This window comes from Rhinopithecus bieti, unplaced genomic scaffold, assembly GCF_001698545.2.
Source record: "Rhinopithecus bieti isolate Rb0 unplaced genomic scaffold, ASM169854v2 scaffold_34489, whole genome shotgun sequence".
Lineage (NCBI taxonomy): Eukaryota > Metazoa > Chordata > Mammalia > Primates > Cercopithecidae > Rhinopithecus > Rhinopithecus bieti.
Genome location: NW_016815128.1, coordinates 2,286,822 through 2,308,627, shown reverse-complemented (window position 1 = coordinate 2,308,627; position 21,806 = coordinate 2,286,822). Strand labels below are relative to the sequence as shown.

General features: G+C 41.9%; 1 protein-coding gene across 2 annotated transcripts in view; it reads left to right on the top strand.

Annotated features, from left to right (window-relative positions):
* FAM135B (family with sequence similarity 135 member B) overlaps positions 1-21,806 on the top strand; it is a 360,972-nt gene that overhangs the window by 7,643 nt on the left and 331,523 nt on the right. Inside the window, exon 1 of one of the 2 annotated variants that reach the window (XM_017852948.1) lies at positions 13,517-13,636. The exons of the other annotated variant lie outside the window; for it this stretch is intronic. The gene's annotated coding sequence lies outside the window, so the exon portion shown is untranslated. Of the gene's footprint in view, positions 1-13,516; positions 13,637-21,806 lie in introns of those variants that run through there. 2 annotated transcript variants of the gene reach the window in all.

Below are 21,806 nucleotides of genomic sequence, written 5' to 3'. Positions count from 1 at the left end.
GCTCTCTTACCTGATGGGCCCTGCAGGTCCCTGTGTTCCTCTTCAACACTCAGTGCAACCCTGTGGCTTGACCTCAGTCTGTAGCTTTCTTGTCTAGATCTCGAGTCCCTCCTAGACTCTGTATTTTTGAGATTAAGAACTAGGTTTTATCTTTTATGAGAAGTCTGATATCTGAAAGAAAATTGGATCAAAAGTTGAATACAGGTACTCTAGGGTTAACTCTGATATGAATTAGCTGTGTTCTTTAAGCAGGAACTTAACCTCCCTGGAGTTCGTTTCCCAATTGTGAAGTGAAGGCAGTCAACACAAATTTTATTTCCTAAGTGCCTGTTATGCCCCATACTCTCTTATAGAAGCTTGAAGGGGGCCAAGATAAAGAAGATAATGTTTATGTCCTTAAGAAGTTTATAACTTTTAAAGAAGACAAACAAGTAGAGAAGCAGTTATAATGTACAGTGACAGATGTACAGTTATAATGTACATCTCTATGATAGAGATAAGACCTGATAACAGAGAAGGACACCTAACCCCACCTGGGAATGCCATGGGGGGCTTCCTGGAGGAAGAGGTATCAAATATGAGACATGAATGGAAAGTAGGAGTTACATAGATAAATGTGGGATAAGGAGTCAGGGGAGCTGTTTCACACAGAAGAAAGCCAGTGTGGAGAGCAGGGGTTGAGAGAGTATTGCAGGCAGTGGGATGTGTGGGCTCAGAGAGAGTGTGGGTGAAGAACTTAAGACAGGGGTGGGAAGCTGAAAGGCTGGAGAGGTGAGTAGAGCTGGGCGTGCGGGCCCTTGGACACTTTGTGAATGGATTTATTCTTTATCTGGAAGCTAATGGGAAGGGTGGGAAGATCTTAAACTGGGAGATGAGGGATACGAGTATGCATTTTGGACTGGTCCATTCTGGCTGCAACATAAAGAATGCATTGGAGAAAAGTAAGTTAGACAGGAGGCATGGAAACTAGGTGGGAGTCTATTGCAGGAAATTTAGGGTACCTAGACGTAAGGATGGCCTAAACCTAGGTTAAGGTAGTAGGGACGGAGACAGGAGGACCAACTTGAGATTTATTCAGTCAGTAGAATCTTGACATACAGTGTCCAAGAGTAAAGAATACCTCTGCTCCAGGATGATGCTCCATTTTCTGACCTAGTCTGATGGATTGGCTTTGCTGCTGTTCACTGGCCTGGGGACACAGGGGAAATAACAGGTTTTCAGGAGGAAATGGTGAGTTCTGTTTCGAATGTGTGGAGTTTCAGGTCTCCAATGACATCCATATACATTTTAGGCAGTATCAATCAAACTCACAAAAGAGTTTGGCTGAATACACAGACTTAGGGAATTCTCAGCACATAGATGCTAATTGAGAGCCTGGGAGTAGCAGTGATCGGCTAGGAGAAGTATAGAGGTAGAGGAAGCAAAGGTGTTCTTTTAGACCCACAAGGTCTACACTACTGCTCGTTCAAAAAGTCAAACGAACGCTGGGTGTGATGGCTCACGCCTGTAATCCCAGCACTTTGGGAGGCCGAGGCGGATGGATCACGAGGTCAGGAGCTCGAGACCGTCCTGGCCAACATGGTGAAACCCCATCTCTACGAAAAATACAAAAATTAGCTGGGTGATGGTGTGTGCCTATAGTCCCAGCTACTTGGGAAGTTGAGGCAGGAGAATCGTTTGAATCTGGGAGGCGAAGGTTGCGGTGAGCTGAGACCACGCCACTGCACGCTAGCCTGGCGACAGAGTGAGACTCTGTCTCACAAACAACAAACAAAGAAACAAAATCAAACAACAACACACACACAAAAACAAACAACAACACACACTATCTGGCTTCCTCTGGCCTTAAGGATTTTTCCTTTTGTGTCTACCCTGTTGGTTGGGACAGATCATCCCTTGATGTTCCTGTGGCTCACTCCCTTTCCTCATCTAAGTTCCCTCTTTGTAGTGATCTCTCTGGACAACCCTAGTTAAATAACCCTGTGTAGTCTGTAGCCACAGAGCTTGCTTAGTCTCTAGCCACAGAGCTTGCTTTCTTTTTTTCTCAAAAGAATTCATTATTATATCATTATCTGAAATAGTAGAGATGCATTGGTTTATTTGTTTTCTGTTATCTCCTCTGTAAGATGTGACCTCCCATGGTGCAAGGACTTTGCCGTACTCATAGCTGCACAAAACCCTTAGAATAGTTCCTGACACCCATTGAGCATGCAATAAATTTTGTCAAAAAATAGAAGAATACATGCAGAAATCATCAATAATAAAATAATACTTTTACATTTAAAACTAATAACTGCAGCCCTATTTAAGCACCATTTACAGTTCCTTATTTAAGCACCATTTACAGGTCAGAAGGTAGCCTTCCAGTTCAGGGGCACCTTGCAGCCTGGTTGCTTGCTGCTGGGCACCTGCCCCCCTAGGATGACCTCACCTGTCCATCTCCTCAGATGACACTGACAGGTCTTTTCTTTTCTTTTTTTGAGAGGGAATCTCACTCTGTCTCCAAGGCTGGAGTGCAGTGATGCGATCTCAGCTCACTGCAACCTCTGCCTCCCGGGTTCAAGCGATTCTCCTGCCTCAGCCTCCCCAGTAGCTGGGATTCCAGGTACCCACCACCTTGCCTGGCTAATTTTTTGTATTTTTAGTAGATAAGGGGTTTCGCCATGTTGGCCAGGCTGGTCTTGAACTCCTGACCTCAGGTGATCCGCCCACTTTGGCCTTCCAAAGTGCTGGGATTACAGGCATGAGCCACTGTGCCTGGCCGACAAGTGACAAGTGTGTTTTTTTTGTTTTTTTTTTTTTTGAGATGGAGTCTCACTCTGTCGCCCAGGCTAGAGTGCAGTGGCACGATCTCGGCTCACTGCAAGCTCCGTAGCCTCCCGGGTTCACGCCATTCTCCTGCCTCAGCCTCCCTAGAAGCTGGGACTACAGGCGCCCGCCACGACGCCCGGCTAATTTTTTTGTATTTTTAGTAGAGACAGGGTTTCACCATGTTCGTCAGGATGGTCTTGATCTCCTGACCTCGTGATCCACCCGCCTTGGCCTCCCAAAGTGCTGGGATTACAGGCATGAACCACCGCGCCCGGCCAAGTGTGTTTCAAATTTCAGTTGAAACAGAAAAGAAGTACCACCCCTGCCCACCCCCCTCGCCCCCCGCCGCACACACACCTAGGGCTAGGATGAAAGTAGCCTGAGGAATGCAGTGGACAACTCCCACCCACCATGCTCCTGTGAGTGCACGGGTGGGTGCTGGGCCATTTACTGGGAAACAGCTCTGCTTGAGACATTAAGCATCAGATGTAAGTACAGTACCCCACTGTTCTGCTTAATCCAGAGATAAAAGCAATGTTTTCTTAGACAATTGTTCTTAACCTTAATTATGTCCAGGATCACTTTGAGCATCTGATAAAATTTATAGCCACTCTTCTCAGAAAAAAAAAAAAGTAATCCTATTGGAGTTGGGGGGAAGGTATGGATCTCCTGAAGTCCTCCGTGACCAGCTAAGAATGCCTTTTCTACAAGTGGGATGGGGCTGCTTTGGAGCCTACACACATCCCTGCATGGACATCACAAAGTGAACATATTCTCTGGTGAAAGCTAAACGGCAGGTCTTCTGAGTATTAGTGAGACAGGGTCACGCAAATGAAAATCACAACCTTTAGAGTGAGGCAGACTTTGGTTTGAATCCAAGTTCTGATTAGAGTAATCAACTTGTAACATTTTGAGGGGGACTGTTCCAGTTTGAAAACTGAAAGTCTTGCATCCCAGGAACTTTCTTGGTCCTGGACAACGCGGATGAGTTGGTCACCCTAGTTCTGACATTTGTTAGCCCAGGGACCCCAGGCAGTTACCAGGCCTTCGTGGAGAGGTCCTGCACCTTAGGTCAGATTCCTAAGATGCAGAAACTGAAATGGAGATTCTTGTGCAAGTGATTGGCTGAGCAGGTACCTTCAGTTGAAACTTCAGAGAAAGAGGGAAGCAGGATTAGACAAGGGAGAGGCCAGCCATGGATATCTAGTCTCAGCCTGATGGCATAGGATGCCCTGGGACACACACGGCCCACACAGTCTTCCACCCTGTGGCCAGGGCCCAGGCTGTTGTTACTGCTATAGACTCAGCTCTGGCAGCATATCCTCCCAAGTATTTCTGGGAAAAGCAGCTCCTGTCAGCTGTGGGCTATTCGCAGAAGAACAAAGCAACTGCAGGCTGCTAGCAGCCAAAAACTCATCTGGGTGATGGAGCACCAGCTCAGTAGAGGGGACCAGGTGGGTCAGCAGTAGCATCCACTACATTAATGGGTATTTCAATTACAGCCCTCCATGTCTTCCTTTAAGACACACACATTCCCCAAGGCTCATTCTTTGGGACTCATAACATTCAGCCCTACCACTCTCTGATCCTTTGAAAATGCCTGTGCCCTGAGGGAATGAGTCATAAAATACTATAAAAATGTCTCCCGAAACTTTACCATGCTTGGAACCTGAGGAGCCCTGCTATGGATTTTCATCCCGACTTAGCCACTCCTCCTGCTCATCTCTTAAAAGCATCTACTGACCAGCAAAAGTGCAATGGGATGCCAGCTACACCAGTACCTTCCAGCCTGGTGGGGTTGCATTAGCTGTTCACACATTACTCTCCACTCACTGATAATTTTGGTACCTGAAGCTTGGTTTTCTTTACCACCCACTTCTGCTATTACCTAGGAGGCTTTCCAAGTTTAAGTAGATGACCCCTAGACCATCCTGAATCCCACCTTCTACTCAGATAGGTTTTCCTCTACTCCCCTTAGCCGCACACTCACTCACATATCATACTTGTTCTTCATTCCAGATGATCTGTCCAACATAGCCTCGTCTCTTAGCTTGCTTTTTGAGTTTTCCTGCTATTGCTATTCTTTGATTGCCTGGATTCCTCTGACCCAGTGATCTCTCCTATTTCCCTCAATTCTTTAGCCCTCTTTTTTTATAACTCCCCTCCTTACCCACATGGGTTTCATGGCATGGAATTTCAGCAGTACTTTTCCCAATAACCTCATTGTAACCTCAGTTTCTCCCTAGGAGACTAAGACTTCAGTCATGTTGCTTTAATTGTATTGACCTTAGTTCCTTTATCTCTAAAACAATGATAATACACAACCTATGAGGAATTTTTAATAAAATTTACATAAAAATAAAATTAAACAGCTTCTATTGTAATACTTGGCACATAGTAGATTAATCAATGTTTATTCTGACCAACGGCTGATCTGTGTATGTATTTAATATCAACCAAGAGGATGGCGGGATTGTCATTCCACTCTGAAAACTGAGGAACCTCGATGCAATGCCTTAGGGGTCTTTGAGGCCATCAACCCATGACAACACTGAGCAATAGCTTATGTTCAGAAGCATGACAATGACTCATAAAAGAAAATCGAAATTACAGTCTGTAAACTCTGCTGAAATAAGGGTATAATTTCTAAAATAGGTTACATCAGAAATTACTAAAATTAAATATAAAAGTATTTGGTGTTTAAAGAACTTGATATTAGTTATCTGAAAAATTAATTTCTGGGGCACACATCATCTTAGCTGAGGTGTTATTGCAGGGGAAGAGAAGGCAACTGAATTGGTGCCTTTGGTGAAACTTTGTTGATTTTAATCCAGAATATAAAATGCACTGAAGAATAAATTGCCTTTTTAGTTTGTTTAAAGGAAATGTATAAAGATAAGATTATCCTGGGAATCTTGTGCCCCAAGTAGAATTCATCAAGCTTGGTATTTTAACAGGTTGGCTTGTGTTGGCCTTTTGGGAGAATAAAATGAATATTAATATAATTGCTTCTGAATAACAGAATGAGATTCTTCCAGGTTTCTTTTTTTTCCTTCCTTTCCCCACCTTCTTTTCAAAAGCATGCAGATGTTGGAGACAAAGAATGATAATAAAACCGTCTTTCAGCGATGGATTAACATTGAATTAGGAAGTGGTGTGCGTGAGAGGAAAAGGAAGCTCTTTCTTCTTTTTTTTTTTAAACAAATTATTAGCTTTAATTAAATGTGAAATAAAACAAAAGCATACGTAAAAAAAGGCCTTTGGTGTAAAGAGCTGATACTACATTAAGACCAACTTGAACTATCAAACTTTTTATAATAATTGATGCCAAGATAACTCACAGGTAAAATTTCAGCGATACTTTAAGTAGATTTAATTGTATGAAAGGCATAAATATATAACTTGAAATATTAACAAAATACTAGCTAAGTATACTTTGTAAAAGTAAACTTATATTTTATGTAGTCTGACCATTTTTCCATGGGAAGCTCTTTCTAAGCCCCTACAATGAGCTGTGGACTGTAGAAAGTAGTTCCTCAGGTGAAGCTCTTATGTCATCTTCATGCGGGGCCATCATTAGCCCTAAAAAAGAAGAGCCAAGAGGATAAAATACTTGTTCACAGTCACACAGTCAGCCAGAACCTGACCCCCAAATTGGTTTGATCTCAAAACTTATTCCTTCCTGGCCGCACTGTAGATGTCCCTTGTGAAGGGTATTCAAAATTCAGCTATAAATCATGAAAGTAAAACAAACTGTTTCCCTCTCAGCCAATAAAGAAACCCAAATAAAACCTCAAAAAACCCTATTTACTCAAGATTGCTTGCTTTTAGCCACCCAGCTGTGTGAACTTGAGAAAGGACTAGAGCTCCTGTTTAACTTAGAGGAAGGGATTTATTTGAGGATCCCTCATATCAGGTCTGGTTCCAACATTTTTTGATTCTAGAACACGCGTGAAGGGTTGCAGGCACATCTACTTGAAAAAACTCATAGAATTAGAATCCTGCTTAGGCTAAAAAAAAGAAAAAGAAATCCAGAGAAATCTATGTCCTCCCTACTTACTCAGATGAGCAGTCAAAATAATAGGTGTTCATCCTTTCACTTTATACTTTATTGACTTTCTTGAACCAAACTGGAAGAAAGGAGCATTTACTAAAATTGCAGATCTGCCCTTTCTTGTTTGTATGGCTTTATTCAGTGTCCCCTAGATATTTTATTCAAAATTCAGTGATTAATGGATGCGTCAAAACTCCTGGGATGCAAATGTAATGCATAGTGTATATCTAGACTGAAAATCAATGTGCTGCTTTAAGAGGCATCTCATTCTAAGTTAAAACTGAGGCTGGATTGACACCCAGTGTAATCCAATTGAGGCTTGCATAGGGTCACTGCAGGAATGAGCAGTGTGCCCTGAGCTGGAAGTTTTTTTGCAAGTATTTTTGGGGTCCTGATCATGGCTTCCAAGGGTGCAGAGGGTGAGGTACCCCCAAAGAAGGAGCTGGTGCATCTATTTATAATTTAAGCACAATATTATAGTATTGCCTCTCCTGTCTCTCTCCCTCTCTTTCTGTTACACAGGCATGCATAAACACACGTACAAACCCCATCTTCATCTGGGCAGCCTCCTCATGGATTCAGGTTCACCTCAGTTGCCATCGTTTCTGAAAAGGCATTTCCCACGCCTCTGATGGTTGAATTCATTGTCTTTCTCTCCCACAGCAGCTCAGCTAAGACCCCAGCTTGGAGGCGTGACAGCCTGTGGGTTGTGTGGTAATACGTTGCTCAGAGCCTTGCTCCTCTCCTGGTTGGCTGTGTTACCCAGGACAGATTGCTCAGCCTCTCTGTACTTCCATTTCTTCATGTGGAAAGTTGGGATAAAAAATAAAATGGTGCCTCCTTCACGTTTTTGTTAGAATGAAAGAACAAACTCCAGAAGAAATGTGGTTAGAAATGTGACCCATAGCAAGACTCAAGAAATGTTAACTTTTGCGCTTTGAACATTGATTTAAGTCCATCTCTGTTTCTTATTTGGGACAGTGAGGTTTTTGTTTTTTATTCAAATTTTACATTCATTGTTCCTGAAATATAGTCTGTTCCATTCATTAAAGCAAAAGTCACTGAGGCACCTAAGTCTAGGTACTAGGTTGGCACAGGTTTTATAGGAAAATGCGGTTTATGGAGTCATTAAATGAATGCTTGGGTAGATGGATGGATGGGTGCATGGGTGGGTGGATGGACGCTAAAATAGTTTAACAACTTTTTTTTTCTAAAAATGTGGGTATCTCAGAGTACTACTCCATGATGAAAATATAAAATGAAGAGACCCAGTGTGAGTGGATAGGAACACTGGCTCTGAAGCCAGAAAACTGGGTTTAATCCTAACTGTGCTACTGGCATTGGTCAGGTTTGTTAACTAATCGGAGCATAAATCCTTTCATCAAACAATGTAAGAACAATATGTCTACCTAATGGAGTATTTTGAGGATTAAATGAGTTAATATATGAAAAACATTTAAACAGTGACTGGCATGCTATATATAAACACTAGGAAGTGTAAGCTACTACTACTAGGTAGGACCTGGAATTGACTACAAAAGTTGCAGGGCCAGCTGCAAAATGAGGAGGTGGAGCCCATTGATAAAAATTAGTATTAATATCAGGATGGCAACAGCAGAGCAATTAATCGAAGGGAGGGGTCTTCTAAGCATGGTGTGGGATCCTCTGTGACTACATAGGGCATGCATTCATAAAGTCAACCCTGGTAGGATGCTCGGATGCTCATTTCCCTAAATTACAGAGTCTGACAAAGATTACAGGCATCTTCTGAGCAGGCTCTTGACGGCCCCTGTGGCCACGTACTTCAACACACTCTTCCCTATTTCCCTCTTCCCTACCCTTCCTCATCCCATACAGATATCCTATGGACCTTGCTGTTCCCCACATCTTTGGAAACCAGCAAGGTGTCACTCCTGCACAGACTATACTCATCCCCCTTCTGCTGAAGTGGCACTTCCTTTCCATTCTCCCTCTACAGTCTGGGAATCTCTTTTGCATCTTTCAGCTGACGCTTGGGCATGATGTGGAATGGACTCCTCTGCCTTATGTGCTGACCATGTAGCCCATACCAATGTCCGTCTTTGAACTGAACAATTTCACACCCTCCTTCTCCAGATGGTGAACTCCTCCAGGGGAAGCCTTTGACTTTTTAATCTTGTACTCCCATCTAATGCCTGACTATTCCAAACATTTCTCCTAAAGTTAGGTCTGGCCTTGGCACTGTTAGATGCACAGACTCATGGTAAAATCTTGGTTTCTGGAGCTGGTTTTATAGAACAATTCCCTGAAGTGGCTGGGAGAGACCAGTTGAACAGACACTAGGCTGGATGTAACAGAGGCAGGAGCAAGTGGAAGGTAAAAATGATAGAGTGGAGGAGCTGTCATTCAAGCGAGAATAAAGCAATAAAACATGAGCAAAGACTGGCTGTGTTACAGCTGCATAACCGGGGCAGGCAGTGTGGAAGCCAGCCTTGAAGGGCTAACTCCCAGGACTATGCTAAAACACGCCCAGTTCAATCACTGTCCACCTAAGGGAATGGTGCAGCCATCGGTGCTTTCCCAAGAGCCTGCTTTGCGGGCATTAGCTTAGACCCACTCTCTGCCCTGCTATGCTCAGCTGTAATATGCAAACTAATTGACCTGAAGGATGCAAGCAGAGTATTTGAATTCAAAAAATCCTGTTCCAGTTTCAACTGTGCCAGTCACTAGCTGTGTTTTGGAAAACATTTAACTTCTTCGAATCTGTTTTCTTATCTGTAAAGTGGAGATAAGACTTCTTTTGTCCTAGGTGGCCTGGATGATTGAATGATGTAACCACTACATACACAGACTTAACAAAGTGCCTGACACTGTGAGACATAATTGAGGAAGAATATTTATTTTATTAGTAAATGAAATTTAATCAAGTCTATAGCATGTGCCAAGAATCATCCTGTGTGCTGGGGATGCTGTTGAGAGCAAGGCAGGCATGGTCTCTGTCTCCTCAAACTTAAATTCTTTTAGCAGGGAGAGTAGGGAGAAGTCAGAGGTAACAGACAGTAGTTTCTTTCTCTTTTCCCTTCTAAACAATGTGTTCAAACACATGTTCATTCAACAGACATGGGTTTTTCTCCTGTAATCTTAACAACAGTTTTATCAGATGAAAGCATTCTTACTGGTCTCTTCACAAACGAAGATTCTGAAGCTCAGCGAGTTGAGTGTCCTGCCAAGAGTCACACAGATGATCAGTCTCAGAACCCAAATTCCAACTTAGAGGCATCTGATTCCAAAGCTGTTTCAGAAGGCTAACTTGTTAAATAGAGACGGACTCACAGTCCTACAGAGCAATCAGTGCAAACTAGGACGAGTTGACTTGCTTCTCAAAATGACGAGAGATGCAGAAATCATCCTAGTGTTGTTTCATGTTGGCTTTCTTCCATTAGGAAATATATTTCTCTTTCCTTTGAGTTTGTTTCTTCCACTGAACCTCTCTCATTCCTATTTTCTCATATATTCCTTATTTCTCTATTAGCAGAGATACTTATTTACATTTAAAAAATCCTATTTGAGTGTGGACAGCTTGAATATTGAGCCTATTTCATAATCTATCTTTCTCCACAGTGCTTCCACACCATAGCTGCACAATAAGTGTTTATATAATTCTGCAATTAGGATTTTATTGTACAACCTGAGGACAACAGCCTACAGAAACAGAACAATCCCATCATGTCAATGTACTGATGTTTTGGAACCAGATAGTTCAAAATAACTGACGTTGAGGTTTCCCCTGAGCTACTAGCACAGGCTGAGAGCTGGTCTCCCAGCTAGACTCTCCTAAGCGGAGCACTAGTTATAAATGACTGCTCACTTCTCTCCAGCCCTTACTTGTCCCAGGGAGTCCCCATGGAATTCACATGAGGAAATTAAATTGTTCAGAATGGTGGAGCCAGAGCTCAACTCCCAGAGGCTCATGGACATCCAGATCCGATGAATGACCATGTTGTTTAGCTGTGTTTGTTACTGACCCAGTCCTGCCAGCACAGTTGGCACCACTGAGAACCTCCCTGCAAAGTGGCTGCCCCAGGGCTTCACTGTGCTCAGAAACAGACTGTCTCAATGAGGCATTGAGCCTGCCTGATGGGGTAAGCCTTGGGGGATAAACATCAGGAGGTATTTTTGTGGGAAAATTAGGTGCACAGGGCTATCATTTGATTTTATGTCCTTTTGTATTCAGATGTTAGAGTTCTGTGTAATTTAGAAGCAAGAACAAAAGATGTAAATATTGTTTCATTTATTTATCTAAAAAATATTAATAAGCACCTACTATAGTCCGAGTCCAGTGCTGAGGATACAAAGATACAATCATCATCATCATCCCTAAAACTAATATTTGTTGAATTCATTTTAGCAGGCATTATGTTAAACACTTTGCATGTACTACCTACTTAATCCATAGGGTGCCCAACTCCAGGGTTGTATGATATTATGATATAGTAAGAAATCTACATTTTTATTTTAGTCCTCAGTTACGGACACAGAGCTCCTAAAACTTCTATAATTTCCTAAGTGATAAGAGCAATAAAGATGAAAGTAGCAACTTTTGTGATTCATAACAAGCCTCTATCACCATTGCCTGAGTTGATATCAATGGCATGACTTTTGGAAAGCCCCTAAACGGGGGGGGAGTGGGGGGCTAGTTGCCAAGGGGATCAACCATGTGGTTAGTGGGTTGGAACTGCCAGATCCCCGACCTCCCAACCTCCAGGATGGGGTGAGGAGAGGGACTGGAGACTGAATTTATTACCAATGTCAGTGTTTTAATCAGTCATAGCTATGTAGTGAAACTGTCATAAAAACCTACATGGACAGGGTTCAGAGGGCTCCCAGGTTGGTGAACACCTGGAGGTGCTGAAAGGGTGGTTGCCCAGAGAGGGCATGGAAGTTCCACACCCCTTTCCATACCTCACCTTATGTACCTCTTCTTTTCAGTGCTTTTTGAGTTGCATCCTTTGTTATAAATGGCTACATATAAGTAGATGTTTTCCTGAGTTTTGCCAGCTGTTCTAGGAAATCATTAAACTAGATGAGGAGGTCGTGGGAACCTGTGACATAGAGCTGGTCAGTCAGAGGCACAGATGACAACTGGACTTTCCGTTGGCATCTGAAGTTAGGGGGTCTGAGCCCTTAACCTGCCAGGGTCTGCACTGACCCCAGGCGGTTAGTGTCAGAATTGCTCAGTGTGCAAAACCGACACATCTGCCAGCAGAAATGTTTTCTCTGTGAGCGTATTGAAAAATGGTTTGTTTTTCCCTCGTTATGGGAAATGTCTTTTCATGTCTTCCTCAACACTCACCCAAGGGCAGGGCCCTTATTATTTGTAGTATTATATCCCTAGGGTTGTCTTATGTGGCTAACCTAGTGCCATCCCGAGTTTATCCACAGAGTTAGAGAAGATCAGGGTCACCACTTTGGTAGGTAGAGCCAGTGTATTTAGAAGCACCCTCCCACACTAGATTGAATGCCTGATAAGGCAGGATGACTGCTCTCTCTCTGGTTTCAAGTTCTGGTGGAGAAGGGAGATGATAAAACAAATAATTTGAAAGTCATTTATTAATTGCTGTGACAAAAGCAACCATAGGGTGCTCTCTGGAAGTTCAGGGGAATGAGGGACTATGGGATCAAGGAAGGCTTTAAAGAGGAGGTAATATGCACCCCCATGTTGATAGGCCAGTTGGACACTTTCAGGGGAAGCTCGTGGGGAAAAAGGCATTCCAAGGACAGAGAAGAACCTTTGCAAAGACAAGGACCTATAGTAAAGGCCAGGGTTTTCGGGGGCACTTGTTAACACATACTTAGAATGATTAGGGCTCAGAGAGCATGTGTTGACTAGTGGCAGGAGGTGGGACTGATAAGGTATACAGACCCTGAGATGCAGGGAGTGTCAGGGGGATGGGTTGAGATTTCATCTTGTTTTGGGGGAAGAAATTATATATAGTTTTCTTCCAGTTATCACGGGGTTCTGCTGGAATAACAGAAACCTCATGAGGGGGCTTATCCAAATAGGGTTTTATTTTTCTCGTGCAACAACAGATCTGGCTCATGCTGCTGCTTGTGGGAAGTCATCAAGAACCCAGGCTTCCCAGGATCTCTTCTCTGACATCTTTACTGTATGTCTGTCTTTTTCTGGTTCATGACCATGAGATCTCTGCTCTACAATCAGACATGATGTCTGATGTCCATATTCCTGATATATAGGAAGCAGGAAGGGTGAAGAGCAAAAGCATATGTCAGCAAAGTTTATCTCTTTGAATCAGGACAAAGTATCTTTCTCCTAATTCCATTCACTAGACTTTCACTAACATCTTCTTAGCCTGAACTGACCCTCATGGCCACCACTGACCAAAAAGGCATCTGAGGAAGTGCCTGTCTGAGTATAGGTGTCAGTTAATATCACCATTCTGTTTAGTGAGAAAAGGAGGATAGATTTTGGCTAAGAAACTAGCAGTGCCTGCTAGTGTGAGTGACAGGATCAGCTTACATTTACAAAACTGGCATTGTCAGCCATCAAGGTTACCATGACCTTGTAGCCATGGCGATCAAGCAGCTCATAATGAGGCAACAGATAAGCAAACAGATGATGAAAATGTAGGGTAAGAGGGATTTGTGGTGATTTGGGAGCCAAAGGAAGGAGCGCTTCACCCAGTGTGGGGCATGGTTTGGGAAGGTATCCCCAGAGAAGGTGACTCTGTGGCTGAGCTTGGAGGAAGATAATTGGTAGGTGACAAAGAAGAGGTAAGGACATGCAAGAAAGCTCAGGGAAAAGAGATTACATGATCCTGGCTGGCAAATGTAAATAGTTCTATTGGAGAAGGGTAGAAGGGGAGTGGGTTCTTCTTAGTCTCAACTAGACACATAGGACAACCATTGGTGACACTTGATATCTGCCTACTCAGGAACCACAGGTGTTCCTCTTTAGCAAAAGCCTTTGCAGCAGCCACATGGCAGACAGCTCAGATGCAAGCAAGAATGATGTACATTGGATGGTTCAGGTTCCATAGGGCTTAAAAGTCTCATGCCTTTCAGGAACCATTTATCTCTCATAGGAACTCCGTAGGCATTGCTTGTTGGTTATTGGGTTCTTCTCTCATGCTAACTATAGGAGTCTCCATAATCAGGAAAACTCAAAATAAGGAATCTTCATCACGTATCTGTAGTTATCCCAGTCCAGCTCCAGTCCTCTTAACAACAGGGGTCATTTTCCAAGAAGCAGTACTGTTTTGTTTAAGTGATATATCTGTTTCCAGGAAAACAGCTTAGAAACTTTATCCAGTGGTCAGATTCTTAATGCACAAGGGGAAAAAATGCTAACTGTTTGCCCAGAGCTCTTTAATGTATAGGCTATAGAAAGCATGAAAGGGTTTTCTGAAAGTAGATTATGCTGATTATATTTTTTATTTAAAAATTGTTCCTGAGTTATGTGGGAGACTGATTCAATAGGTTCATGATGGTTCATATGACTAGATGAAAGGCTATTTTGTGTTTATTTCCTTTTTTGTTTTTAATAGACTTAATTTTTTAGAGCAGCTTTCATTTCACAGTAAAATTGAGCAAAAGGTAGAGAGATACCCCACATCTCCCATCCCCATACATGCACAGCCACTCATCAACATCCACCTCACCATGGTTCACTTCTTATAATTGATGAACCTACATTGACAAATCATTATCACCCCAAATCCATGGTTTACATCAGCGTTCACTTTGGTGTTGCATATTCTCTTGGCTTTGATAAATGTTTAATGATATGTTTCCACCATTGTAGTATCATGCAGAATAGTTTTACTGCTCTAAAAATCGTGCCCTCTGCCTTTTCATTTTCAATGCCCCAGACCCTTGGCAACCACTGATCATTTTACTGTCTTCATGGTTTTGCTTTTTCCAAAATATCATATCGTTAGAATCCTACAGTACGCATCCTTTTCCTATTGGCTTATTTCACTTAGTAATATTCATGTAAGTTTCTTCCATGTCTTTCCACGGCTCCTTAGCTTATTTCTTTTTAGTGCTGAATAACATTTCATCATCTAGATATACCATAGTTTATTTATCCACTCTCCCACTGAAGTACATATTGGTTACTTCCAAGTTTTGACAGTTATGAATAAAGCTACTATAAACATTCATATGCAGATTTTTGGTGGACATAAATTCTCAACTAATTGAGTGAATGCAAAGGGCATGATTGCTGGATTGTAAGGTAAGAGTATGTTTAGTTTTGTAAGAAACAACCAAATTCTTTTTTCCAAAGTGACTGTACCATTTTGCATTTCTACCAGCAATAAAAACATGTCTGTTGTTCCACATCCTCACCAGCATTTTGTGTGGCTAGTGTTTTGTTTTCAAGGTAAGAGAATACCTATACCATCAATGAGGTAAGAATTGGTGAGGTCCTGAACTAAGGCAGTGGCAGTGGATATTGAGTGACTAAATTCTAGAAATATTGCCAATTTAGAATTGACAGATTGTGGTGATAGATTGACCTTGGGTGTTGAATCTTGGTTGACTCTGAGGTTTTGGGTTTGATGACAAGATGATAGATGGTAGTGATCCTACCTGCAGACATAGGAGAATAGAGGACCAAAACTGAAGTTTTGAGAGCTGGCAATATGGTGCCTCATTATGAGCTATCTATAGTCTGTGGCTTTGGGCGATGTCTGGGTTGGAAGTAGAAATTCAGGGTTTATGGATGTGAAGATTGTAGCTGAATTCATGAGATTTGATGTGACTCCCCAGTTAGAGCATTTCCTGTAGAAAGATAAAAGAAAGGGTAGGAGACAGAATTGTGGGTGGTGTGAAAACCAACTTGCAAGGGGTCAGGGAGAAAGAAGAGCCTACAGAAACCAACAGTGTCTTGCACAAAGTTTGTTGCCTCAGTTAATAGACGTTGACTTGAACTACCCAGCTATTTCTGTCTCCCTGTTATCCTTAGCAAATATAAGCTATGGCTTTCAAACTGTGTATTTTTCACTAATCTAGAAGCAAAAAGGAGCAAATGTTACAAAACTTGGTAACAGCACAAGGTTTTGTCCCAAAGTGAGTGATACTGAGAATGCATGTCACAAACAGGTCTGGAAAAGCATCCTGTAAGAGACTGACAATGAACCAGGTAGTTAAGGGTTAGTAGTATGTGAATTACTTTATTCATTTACTGCTAGCAAATACCTCCTGGTGCTTACTCTGGGATGGATGGTGTTCAGCACATTGGGAATAGAGAGGGAACAGTCCAGACCAAACCTTCATTTCCCCAGATTCTCAGCCCTAGTGGAAGGAGTCAAACAGTACATAAATATTTACAAAATATAATAGAAAGTAAAATGCATAATGCAGTACAGTACAACAAGGGAAGAGGAGGCAGAGAATTTCTGCTTTACATAGAGTCGTTGGTTGAGCAAAGATCCCAATAAAGTTAGGATTTGAGCTGTGTGACTGTGTGTAGGAAAGGCATTCCATTCAAAGGAAAGGAGGCCAGGGGATTCTCAGGATGACAACTTCAATTCTTCACAGTAAAATCATACCTATGTCCCCAACAAGCTTGCATCTTTTATAGCTGGAATAACACAGAAATAACACTAGCATGAGGGAGGAAGTTATGATTGATCTCTACTATGTGCTGGTGTCTATACTGAACACTTGACTTTTTCTCACTTGTTCCTTATAACCATGTATCATAAGTCATGCTGTTACTCTCATTTTGCAGGAGAGAAACTGAGGCTCAGAGAGAACATAATTTGCCCTAGGTTCCACTATTAATGGCTGGTAGAGCTGGAATGTTCGTGGGGGTCTTTCTGGCCTCAACGTCCTTACTTTTTATTCATCCATCTATGGCATCCTCCACAAATGACTCAGGTGACACTCCCAACTGTGTATTCCACAGGACAAATTCAAACTCGCTGCACTGTAAGGAAGGAACTAGGGCTATATTTGTTTTCTGTTGACTGGCTGACCCCACAATGGTTTTGCAAACCTCAGATAGAATCACTGAATCTATGCCTGAGACACGTTGATATAGTCAAATAAAAGATGGAATGCTGATCTTTATGTAGTGTGCATAACAAACAAATGTATCCCAAGGCACTCACTGTAGTGCCAAGGTCCCCAGGGATGGCTTCTGTTTAGTTTTATGCACATTTACACAATGCTTGGACTGAATTAAAACAATAAAATTACAATTGAAAAGTCTCTCTCATATGAGTGGATAAAAAATTAAACACGAGTATCAATAAGTCACAAACAATTCTGTTCTTATTTGTTTTCACTGTTGCATCTGAAGGCTGTTGGTGACTGGGTTGATCTCCTGATTGTTTACTAGTGAATTACCAGTGCATTATTCTCATTGGCAATCAATAGCTGTCTTTAGCATCTGGAGAGGCTTTAGGAAATTGCTTTTCAGGGTGAGGATATTAGGCTGAATCTGGTTGGAGCAATAGCTTTTACTGCTTAGGGTATTGTTTCTATTTCAAAAACTACCATCTTTTAGAAGTTAGGAAGGAAATGGCTGTATAAGTTTAGAATTCTCTGAGATATATATTTCCATGTTATAGGAAGATGGGATCTGTGTGGGAAGGAGCAGGATGAGAGATTGGAGAAGCAGCAGGGACTTTATCCTCTTATCTAGGAGGGTTGTGTAAAGCATTCTACGGATGCTGGGCTTGATTCTGTAGGCACCATGAATTCTTGAAGGATTTTTAAGCAAGGGAACGCCATGAGAAGACTTTAGATTTTTGTGAATTATTCTGGGGCAACGAGGGTGTGGCTGTCTGTTGGTTCAGGCTAGACATTAGGTCAGCATGTTTTATTCTTAGTGCTCACTTTGAGGTTCTCCTACTAGATCGTGCTATCTCTCATTATTAATGTAAGGCCTTAAGTCATCATGAGCAAAGCAGATCACATGATCACAACCTATTGTGGAACAAAAGGTGAAAATGGTTTGAGTTGAGAAGAAATGATTCATCTCAGTTTATTCTTATTTTTTCAGAATGTAATAATTCATATTAATGACTGTGCTTCTGACTAGAATTCCCGAAATCCACGTGCTCTCTCATGGATTTGCAGGACTTCTACATGACCTCCAGATAAAATGTGCTCCATTTATGATAAAACATGCATCTTTTGTCTTGAGGGCAGACATCAGGCGGTGTCAATCAATGCATCTGCATTAACAGACCAATCAGCAGAAACAAACCATGATACCTGCATCTGGTAGTGCTCAGTCTTGAGTCCTTCTAAACATGGGGCTCCCCTCGCTGAGGCTGTGAGGTTGCCAGTGGAAATAACATGCACATTGTGGAATGGTGCCAATTGAAATCCATAGTCTCTAAAACTTAGCTCAGTTCTTAACATTGCTGGACAACCCTTTAACACCTCCTTCCTCTGCTCTTGTTTCTCCTTCTGCTCTTTCTCTACTGGAATTTGAGTTGTTCAAAATCTTCCAAATTATACCCTTCTTGCATTGTCTACCTCCCACCACGTGTCCTCGGACCTGGCAGGAGACCCATTTCACCTTCTGCACTAGGAAAACAAAATGAAACCAGAACAGGGCGGGGACCGTCCCTATGTAATCTCCCTGTACTCCTGCATACCACTTCATTTGTATGTAGCTCTTTCTGGAAAGAATGGGCCTCTTTCTAAGGCCAGATCCTCCCTACTCCCTCCTATTCTGGATCTCAGCCTCCTTCTCTTCTTCAAGGAACTTGTTCCCTGTGATATTCCTTCTTCCTTCAGAATGGTCAACCTCTTCCTCTTTTCTTGCCCTGGTTCATTAGCTCATTAACATATACATATGATAGAAATTTCTCTGTCTTATCAAACCACATGGCCATCCCTACATTCCCCCCCAAAACACACTGTGTCCCCTCCTGTCTCTGTCCTCTCGCTCGGTCCTGCACACCCAATCTTGACAAGGTTGTCTCAACCTGTTGTCCCCATTTTCTCATTTCTTCTTTTCCCACTGAACATGCCCTTGTGCAAATCACCAAACAGTCTTCTAATTGCCAGTTTCACTGGAAACATTTCACTCTTTAGATCTTTGGAAGGATGCCTCTTTGCGTGGTGACCAAGTTGACCATGTCTTCCTTCTGTGAATCACTTCTCTTCACTATTTTTTCCTTGATTTCATTCTTTCCTCAATTTCCTCCTACCTGTCATATAATACTTGTTTTCCTTGTAGTGTACGTTATCTTTAATTCTTTGCTTACTCCTTAAATGCTAAGTTCCTCTCTGGTATATACTTTGATCCTTGGATGTTTTTATGGTAAATGCATATCCCAGGTGTTCTTATCTGCTTCAGAGGTTTAAATTACCATAGGTTCTGACTTTTAAGTTGTGCTTGATCCGCTTCTATAAATCCATGCATCCTGCTGGATTTCTCTAGAAGTGCATTTCAAAGCACCTTAAACTCAACAAGTGCCAAACTTACTTCTATAACCTGTGCTTCTTTGAGGTTCCCATCTCAGTGGGTAAATGGTACTTTTGTCCATCTGTTTCCCTAAGCTAGAAGCAAAAGTCATTGTTTCCATATATGCCTGTGTCACCATCCCATCACCTGTCCATCTCTCTCCTTCTAATCTTCCTCCATCTTCGTCCTTCCCTCGATGACCCTGGTGAGGCCACCATCATCTCTCAGCTCTGTTGCAGTCATATACTCCCAATGATTTCCCCATGTATACCAGCCACACTCTGCCCCAAATCTGTGGCACATTTGATATTCTCAGAATGGAGACGAGATCCTGCTCCTCTCACCTTTCTCTAGGAACCCTACAAGGCTTTGCAGTTTCATGAAGACTAAGAGCATACATTTCAGCATTGTCTGTGTGCATGATAACTTGTTGCCAGCCACGTTGTGCCCCAAATCTGTGGGGCATTTGATATTCTCAGAATGGAGATGAGATCCTGCCCCCTCACCTTTCTCTAGGAACCCCACAAGACTTTGCAGTTTCATGAAGACTAACAGCATACATTTCAGCGTTGTCTGTGTGCATGATAACGTGTTTACCTCTCAGCTCCATACAGTGCTTTCCCAAAACAGTGGCTTCCAGAACGAGAGGCATGCATTTCAGTGAATGCTTAAGAGAGTTCATTGGAGCGTAGAGAGAAAATGCTAGAACTTTCCTTTATATTGGTTTTGTAATTATAAAATAAGTGAGAAATTGGGCTTTTAAATATTCATATTCTGCATGATTTCAGTACCCTTGCCTGTCTACTTGTCAGACATCACATGTAGTGTGACCAGTGTCCTGAGGGAGGGGGACTCCTAACAAAGCAAGTTGGAGTGATGTCCTCACTTGTCCTTTTAAATCCAGCTTTATTGTGACAATACATTGTCTCTAGTACCCAGTTGTGTAGATATGTGGATTATAGTATTTAGTTTTAATTAAACAAACTTCACAAAATGAACAAGTGACTCTGAAAGATTCCCTCAAGGAAACGGCAGATTGAAGACAATGCTGATAATTACACAATGAATAGAAATCAAGTAAAAGCTTTTTTCCAGACATATCACAAGTTAAAAAACAAATTCGATCTAATTATATTTGATAATACATTATAAAAATATCCGCAAGACCGTTTGAACCAGGGCTTTACACTGATTCGTAGCCACAGTGAGCTCCTGCCTTTAAATATACTGAGACTTAAGATATTAATGTATAAATATAAAATGTACAGAGAATATAATATCTGTGTCTATGTATATGGGTGTGTATGGTTTTTATACCCCCCTGGTCACATTGCCTTTCCTGGTACATTTGTTCCTGCTCTTGTTCCTGGGCTTGTGATGTGTGTTCTAAAATGTTTAGGAGACATGTCTCTGAAGCTTGGTGTTTTCTCCTGTCTTAGGGCTCCCGCCTGAGAGTCAATGCTTCTTTCCACTCATGTCTTTTGTATTTCAGTTCAGGTATTATATCTTTCAAAGCAGTTTTCCTTAAGTCTTGCATTTATTTCTATAATTATTTTATTACCTCATTCACTAGCCTGCATACTCCATGTTGAAGAGAATGTGCCTGCTTTTGCTAATCTCTGGAATCCAGCCCTTAGCCCACTGGCTAACCACATCCAAGGTGTTGAGTTAATAACGAATGAATGAATGAATGGATCAGTGCATACATGTCAGCCGCTGTGCTAGTTGCACTGCATTTATTATTATATTTTCTCAATTAATGCTGCTAGTTTCAGAATGTGCTGAGAGCTCTGTGTTGGGGACTGTAAATGTAAGCCTGTTAAAAAGCCAAAAACAAAATCCCCACCCCTTCTTCTCCCCAAAATATTAATCCTTAGTTAGGTAGCATTAGCATGACAATTCAGAGAGGTCGTATCTGCTTTCTAATCTTGTGTTTGTCCTGCTATGCCACCTGCCTCAAGACATCCAGTTACATAATTAATTGAGGAATCTCTAATATTTCTTGGCAGTGGTCTCTGTATTCATCTCTTAGTATCAGTGTAAGCCCATTGTCCGGTTGTAATAGGTGAGCTTAATGCTTTCTTTTTCCCTGATTTTTTTCTTCTTACTTTGATTCCCTAGTTCCTAAGATGTTACGCACACATCCTGCTCCTTTCTCAGGGTCTTCAGTCAACATTGGCTTTATATTAAATTAGTTGTCACTTGAGACACCTAGGTCTGCTCAGAGATGTGCCTAGTCACTAGTTGCCTTGTAAAAAATTATTTGTCTTCTGTTTCCTAGGTCTAATCAATCATTCTAGTTCATTTTTAACCTTTCCTCATTGAGTTCCTTAATCTCAGGAACTTGATTACCTTTCATGTTTTCTTCTTCCTTTCCTGTAACTCTCTTTCTCTCTCTCTTTCTTTCTTTCGTTTCGGAAACTTTAAAAATTGAATATTTAAAAATGTTAAGCATTTTTTCCATTACTTTCAAAGGGAAAAACCACAATCCATCCTTCCGTCCTCCCT